Raw genomic sequence first — 8,819 nt, forward strand, 5'->3', positions numbered from 1 at the left:
ATAATATTGCGTCGCACCCTTGGCTCAGGCATCAGGATCAGCAGCAAATACCGGGAGCAGGAGCACCCACAGGCCATTCTTCAGTGTCAAAGCCAGCACACACACACTTTTAATGCGTGTCGCTCACATTTTATGAGCTGTCGCAAAGTGCGAGAAGGCAAATGGCAAACAAAAAAGTAAAAGGAAGTGCGCGTTCACCCAGCTGTGACCAGCATCGCAAGTAAATGAAAAAAGTTCACCGAAATCAAGCAAAAAGGCACCGGCCACGAAAGGTCGAACTCCAAATGCCCTAAAATATGGGCATTTGATTAACATTAACATTGTTAAAAAGTATTAATAAATATGAACAAATATATACATACATATATGTATATATGAACAAAAATATATATATGAATAAAATATATAAATGCATCTAATAAAATATGTCTAACATAAATTTTTTAATTTTATAGCAGCTTTGTTTGAAAAGCTAATTAACAGAATGTTTTTTTTTTTTTTTTTTACTATTCCCAATGTCTTTCAAATACAAGGGAATATCTATTTAAGTGCTGGTAAATTTATATTTTTTTAAATTAAAATATACATATTTTTATTAGCAATTTTTGTATTTTTTTATTGCCAATTTTTAAAATAATTACATTTAAAAAATTATTTTCAAGTCATACTTATTAAATATATTATGAGAATAATAATTTTTTATATATCTGCTAAGTAAATAAGTTCACATTAAACTCTTACATTATCAGCGACTAAACCAATATACCCAAATTAAGTGTATACAAAGCGTATAGTATATAAAATCGAGCAGAAAAGCAACAGCAATATTGCGACCATAGGTAGAAAGTTATTGGTCATGTTTGAGTCCCTTCTCTCTTATTTGGCCTTTGCCTTCTTTTTTTTTGTTTGGGTACTGGTCTCTTATTTAATTAAATGTCAAACTCTGGCATTCATCTGTTTGATGTGACTGGCATTTGATTTGATTTTGAAAAAATAACCGAATAAAAGCCAAACAATTGCGCAATTTGCTTTCAAACTTAAAAATTCATTTTGAAACTCGCATTTATTGATACGCAATAAAATTGGATAAATGGGTTATACATTTCAAATCTGTTCTGCCAATTACATTTTTGTTCTCTCTGGTGCATACTAAAAGCTATTGAGTTTCCATGAACTAATTGCTTAGTGCTCGATGGCAGCCCATAGAAAATGTTAAGCAGGGGACTTATAGTGATAATATAAAAATTGAAATTCTTCGGAATTTCTATAATTATATTATGTATTATATGATTATATATATTTGTATGTATGTATATATATTTTATATCTACCTTCCCGTTTTCTACTAGCAGGATATTGAATAGACAACTTTAACGATTTGCTGAAATACATTTTAAGCTTAAACACACTCTGTTAATTAAGAGAAAAATAAATGCAAGCTGAGATTTGTGTGCACAAATGAATTCCACGAAAACATGCATGTTTGACATGCAGTCTTTGAATATTTCTACCCTGAATTATCTCCAAGCTCTCGTTTGCCTTAAATGTATGTATGAGTAAAAAAATGAGTAATTTAACTCGAAATAATACGCATACGCTGCGTGGCTTATGTAGTTCTTTAGAACTGAGTATTTGACAAGGCATTTAATTAAGAGAAATACAATTTACATGCGCATGCCAAAGCCTTTTAATTAGCTGTCAATGAGAGTTTAAGGCAATTCGAAACACACATATACACATATGCAAATACATATAGAATTCGCATTTTATGCACTTCACGCTTCGTGGCACATGTTGAAATCGTATTATAGTTTTAATAAATGCAAATGTTTCGTTAGAAAGTGCATGAAAAAGTTATTTTCTTTCTCATTGACATTAGTCGAGCTGGATTTCATGGCAACAATTTGGGCAGCCAGTGCAGCGAATAATGATGTAATTAGTCACATTCCCCTGCACACACACACACACACACAGACATATTACAGGTGCACACGTATGTTAGAGTAAATGCCGCAAATGTTTGAAATGATTGTGCTAATATGTCATTACATTTAATTAACCACATTTACCGAGGCAGCTCTCTCTACCGCACGCTATCTGTCTGAAATACCACCAAGCTTCTTGCGGCAGGACATCAAAGGATCTCAATGCGACATTTGTAATTAGAAGTAGCCGGAGCCTGGACCCCAACCGAATGTTATCAATTATGCACAGTGGTTCTGGCAATGCCTCTGATTGGCATTCAGGCATTCTGAGTGTTGGCTTTAATTAGCATCGAGTGCAGCACACAAACCAAGACCGAAATACCCATACCCATACCCATGCACACACAGAGAGCCAGCGAGAGAGAGGGAAAGAAATTGAATTAAAGCAAATTGCTTAATTTCTATACAAATACAATTCTATTTGGACAAATTCTTTGTCGAAAAATGTTCATAATTGCATGGCCCAAAAAGTTTCTCAATTTCTGTTTGAGTTCGTAAACTTGATTTACCCTGAAAACGACAACTTGTTGTTCGTTTTGGTTTGCGGTGGACTAAACAATTTTCCAAACTAATGCGCCCCAAAAACCCAAAGGAGCAGGACCTGCACATGTGCAGACAAAAAGCCCCCAAAGAATCCCAAAGAAAGTAAAAGAAAACAAAACAACTTCAAATACTTGAGGTCAGCTATAGCCTACCCAGTACTTAAATCTATTGTAGTTGAAGTTAATTAACGGAATGATAGGATTAATTATACTTTGGATAATCCAAAGTCTTCTTTGATGTGAAATTTAAAAAGTTTCTTATTAATTAACAAGCTGCAATCTTTATGACAATATAATTATTACTTTGATATATTGTGTACTCATGTAAAACAAAATATATAAAATCGAGAATTCTTTTAAAATTTGTTGTCATTAACGCAGCTCACTTAGTAATTAAAAAATTAATAATTCTTTTACATAAAACTTCTTATACACAATAATTCTATTCATTTATAAACTCTCAAGTCTATACTACCCAATCTATCATAACTTGTATAGGATATATCATATATAAAAAGTAAACGAAACTAAGCAAAACCCAAAATCCCAAAAATCCCTTGATTTATTTCTAATGCTAAGCAACACACGCACTCCCACATACACAAACACACACCCACACACACCCCCGCACACATACATACAATCCTCTAATACGTGGCATGGTAAATAGAGCAAGTGAACAACAACAAAAACAGCAACAAGCAGACGAAGAACTTCAACACATCCCGCAGGAACTAAATTGTGCCAGCGGCGGTTTCTTTGCTTGTCCGCCCCCCCAACCACACCAACAGCCCCATCCACAGGCACTCCCATGCCCACGCATACGATCCGCCTGCCATCATTCAGATATTGTTTAGATACTCTAGCATCCTGCTGCCGCTCAAGGCTCTCAAGGAAGTGCGCAAAAAGCACGAACATGCAAAGTGAAGCTAAACGAAAGTGCCTCAATTTAAGTTGTAAGCTGATTTGCTAGAGCATACGAGTAATATGCCCAGCACACACACACGCACACTCTGTCACATTTGTGCATGCGTTCGCTTTGCCGGCGGCTCACTGAAGTAGAAAAACTTTTGGCTCTAACTGTAAAAGCAAATGTTCAAAATTAAGGCAAAACTTTTGCTATTCGTCTGCAGCTCCTTTTATGAAGCTGTTGAGAGTATGTTATGTTTGTGCTAGAGTTTGTATAATGCCGATTTCACATATGTCATATATACATATATCTATGTTATATATGGATGTGGAATATTTTTCTGCGATTTTCTGAAGCTTTTCAATTTTAATGAACAGCCTGCGGAAAAGTTTTGCGTGTCTTTGAATGGAGTACATCAACAGAGTGAGGGTAGAAATGAAGTAAGTGAAGCAGAAATACCTATTTAGATTTGTAATATATCTATATATATGAGGGATCAGAAATAATAAAGAACCCGATTTTGTGGGGTTTTTTATAAACATTGTGCTTTAAGAACTGATGAAATAATATTTATAATGATGATCCATTTCAAATCTGTAAAATATTTTATATGACTTATAGCAGAATGAAAACAAGACCTTAAATATAAACTTAATTCTTGCTCTTGCGCATAAGAAACAAGAAGTTCATCAAAATTTCTGTATTATCTCTACTTTATCATATATATATATATTATGAAGGAACACCTTAGAAGCCTTAAAGTTTTCTAGAGTAGCATGAATTCATCATGCTGAAAGCAGACAATATTTCTCGTGGGCCAAATGCTCCTTGTCTTTGCGCTGGCTTCCTTTTACTCTGCTACTTCCCTTCTTTTCTTTTTTTTTGGGGGGTTTTTTGGTCTGATTTTGACACAAATCCCTTTGGTGCTAAAGCAATTTATGCGGTTGTATCTGCCACAGAGGCGCAGGACGAAAAGGACTCAAGCAACACATCCATACACATCTATTCACATATCCACACGCGCGTGTGTGTGTGTGTGTGTGTATGCATGTATATATGCTTTTTGTATAGGACACATGCACTTGACTGGGTTTTTCGGTTATGGTTGTTTAGTTGTCTGGTTGTTTGGTCGGTCGCTTGGTTTTGGCTGCCCTGGCTGCTCTGCTGCATAAGTGCAATTTTATGTTTGGCCCAGGAGTTGATAAATGGCAGCCGGTGGGTGCCCAGAAGTATGCATTCAATATGCGAACACAAATCTCAAAGCCAAATCCCAGACTCTTGCTGCTCAACTAGTAAGCAACCACAACAACAGCAACAACAGCGACGTATAAAAAATGTAAATTTCTGAGCATAAATCTACAAATTGTCAAACATATTGCGCTTTCATATACGTATATACACAATAAGCATATTGCCATGGCTCTCTACGTGTGCGTGTGTGTGTATGTGTGTCTCACTCATAACACGCACATGCCACGCCTAACGAGCCCACCTAATACGCCCACCTTTAGCCAGAAACTTGGTCGCAGATAAAACCCCCCCAAAAATAATGCCCAAACATTTCATGTCATAAATTCAACGATATAAACGCGAAAAAACCTGCACAAAGCCAATGTTCTAAAAAGAGAAAAAAATATATATAAAAAGCAAAAATGATACCCGAAAAAGGAGGAACAAGTGAACCCTGTTAAGCCGAACCTAAAATGCTCTTAGGTATATTTAAGATTATTCAATCAATAGATTGAAAAATATCTATAGCAAAGCTTCTTTAATAGCTAAATCCTAGCTACAAATACGTGATAAAAAAAAATTGATTATTTTCGTCTTTTTTCTCGTGACGGATAAACAGATTTATGAGAAAAATATCAAAATAAATTAATAAATATATATGTAGAAAAATGATTGAAGTTTTGTATGTTAACAGCTCCTATAAATGTATTAACAAAAATATTATTTTTTTTTTTTCAATACCAATAAAATAGTTTTAATAGCACAATATAAAAGCTATATATTAAAATAGTTTTACCTATGGATATTTTTCTTTCATACCCCATTACATAAATAACAGAAGCAAGTTCGCATCCCGATTCAATTCCCTTCACACCTGTAACCAACCAACTAAGGTATAGACATACATCTATTACCTCCAAATACCCTAACCAAAAAATATTGATTTAAAATTTTTTGTTGTGCTTAGAACATTAATTTATTTGGGTATATCCCGGCCATTGATATGGGCTTTACGAAATGTGTATGCAACGTGGCCGAGCAATAAATTAATTTAAGTGCCACCGCAAACAGAAAAAAAATATATATACATATATATATATATTATATATATATTTTTTTTAACATAAAAAATCAAATAAGCTGATCCGCAAAAGGGCTGAAAAGTCGTCCATTAATGGAAATGAGCTGCATGCATTACTACTTAAATGGCTTCATTTTGTTTGAGCCCAAATTCAAGAGCCTCCCTGTACGTATGTATATATCTATATATGTATATATATATTTATATGCACAGCACTTTGCACATTTTATTTGTCTTACGCTTGAAAATTTAATTAAAAAACTCGGCAAAAACATTTCAAGCGAAGTTTTTAAGAAAATGTTGCCTGGCATTAACGTTGGGCCTGAAGTTGATGCTGAAGGAGCAGGCGCGGGGCGGGGGATGGACACGGCAGATGGTAAGCGAGGCGTGGTAACTTTAGCAAAGTTGGCGCATCGTTATCGGCGCCATCAACAACATCAGCAGATACAACAACCCGAGCAGCAGCAGCAGCAGCAGCAGCAACAACAACAACCACAACAACGAAGCGATTTATCTTCGATTCCTTCTTTAGGAATACTTTTTAGAATAAATTGTTGTGGATGAAGGGGCGGAGATGCTTTTTGGCAGCGGAAGCTGCGTTACGCTTCGTTTGATTTTCTGCCGTTGTTGCGGCTGTTGTTGTTGTTGTTGTTGTTGTTGCTGTGGTCCTCGTCGCTGGGTCCTGGAAAATTAATTGCATGCAAATATTGGCGGAGCGACGCAAGTAAATATAATTTCGTTGTTTGCTCATAAATACGCATTATTATTTGGCAGAATGAAAATGAAAATGAAAACGAATGAAAAACAAAACAGAGACCGCTGAACACTATAAAATCAAGCGGCATTACGTGCGAGATTGCGCTAATTAAAGTTGTTTGACGACAAAGTTACCCTGCAAACAGACTTCTCAATATCAATTTTACGTGCTGTGCTGAGAAATTTAATTAAAAATTTATTAGCGGAATTTGTTACAAAAATATGATTGATACACATATATATGTATATTATGAAATATAAATTGACTATGTTAATGTATAAAAAATTCTACAAAAAAAATGTATAATAATTGCACTGAAGACTTTACTCAGTTCAGTCCACTTCAGTTCAGAATACTATTTGATATATTTAATTTCGAAATATTATTTTATGTATAATCTATTAATTATAAAAATGTTAAGCATATGAGTGTTAATTTTCTTTAAAACCAGCTTGAATGACAGTTTTATTATTATTATTATTATTATTATTATTATTATTATTATTATTATTATTATTATTATTATTATTATTATTATTATTATTATTATTATTATTATTATTATTATTATTATTATTATTATTATTATTATTATTATTATTATTATTATTATTATTATTATTATTATTATTATTATTATTATTATTATTATTATTTAAATTATTTAAAATTGTTTTCCTCTTTCTCTGCCTTTCTCTCTACATTACTCTCCCTCTCTCTCCTCACTATCTCTGTCATTTTCTCTCCCTTTCTCTCTACAAGATTCAACTAGACAGAAATCCACTTTAGTACAACCCATTGCCGTCAGCCTCATAGGCCACAGGGTATTTGAAATCTAGACAGCAACAGCATCTATTTCTGTTCAAGAAATGCCGCAGATTTGGGTAATTTCAAGCTTGCTGCTGCCTCCGACGCTGCCGCTGCCGCTGCCTCTTCCTTTGCCCTCGCATCAGCAGATTTCAAAATCATCTAATCGGTTTAAACAGTTTGCGAAAATGTTGTTGCTTAATTAGCATCATTATCTTTGATGGGGTCACGCACAGTCGAGCGAGCAGGAAAAGACCAAATGACTGAGCAGCTGAAGAGACAACTGGGAGTAGCTGCTGATAAATGGGCTGCTCGACCCGGGAAGGTGGTAATTAATGGCCAAACGAAGTGAATCCATTTTCAAGCGATAGAGTGTTAGAATTAATGGACAGCCCGAACGGCACCCAGTTGCCTAGCGATTGCCAGCAACAATTGGCCCGATATCAGCTCGTGTTACATACTCTGTCGATAATAATTCATAATTGGCCTTATTGCAGGTATCTTCGTTTCAAGTGCTGCGCATAATCGTCTGGCACTTCTGTTTTTATTATCACAACACTTTGGCCCAATGAAAAACTTTGGCCATAAATTATTCGGGAAAATTAGTCGCCCAAGCAGCCCAAAACTGTGGAACAATTTCAAATTGAAAAAAGACGCCAGCTTTAGATGAAATATGGCTGGCAAGCCGGGCTAAAAGTTAAATAATCACAGTCATGTCAGATAATAAATGATTAACGTGCCAGACGACTCCAAAATGTTTCTCTGGCAAGGACTTGAAGCACTTTTATTTACGACTTGAATAAAAACCAAAGCAAAAGTGAACAAGGAAAACAGCTACTTCAAATATGATTAGCTATGTCAATACCCTGTTTATCGACTTATTATAGTATAGTGGAATATAGATGTGCACTGTGCTTGAAATGTGCAAAAGTTAATTTAACAAAAATAAAAATTTAAGGTATTTGGATATTCAAAGATTATTTTAAAATTGAAAAAAATATATATATACTTAATTTTTTATAGTAGTTAATTATTGGAAAATATTTCATACGTATGTATATATACTAGTTCTCGACTAATGTACAATATATAAAAAAAATAATAATAATAATAATATTAAAATTAAAAAAAAAAAATTATAAATATGTTAACAAATATTTAAACATATTTTAAAGATTTATCTAAAAAATAAATTAATAAAAATTCATGTCTGAATAGACTCGTTTAAGATTGCGTACAGGGTATAAAAATAATTATTATAATCACCGTAATAAAATACCGCATACTTCTCTTTGCCATTTCAGACAATTGATAATTTCTTTCCCTTTTAAATTGAAATTGATGAGCATAGCCATAATTAGGCCAATGACGAAATCCTTTAATCAGACAAATCTCAAGCGACCTTAACTCCCTTCCCCAAATAAGGGAAATAAAATCAACTCAAAGACAAAGTTCTAGCCTCTCGCAATTTTAATGTACGTCTGAACAGAGCCAATCGGGCATCTGC

Source organism: Drosophila navojoa, chromosome 3 (assembly GCF_054131105.1).
Source record: "Drosophila navojoa isolate 15081-1374.11 chromosome 3, UAZ_NAV_1.0, whole genome shotgun sequence".
Classification (NCBI taxonomy): Eukaryota; Metazoa; Arthropoda; class Insecta; order Diptera; family Drosophilidae; genus Drosophila; species Drosophila navojoa.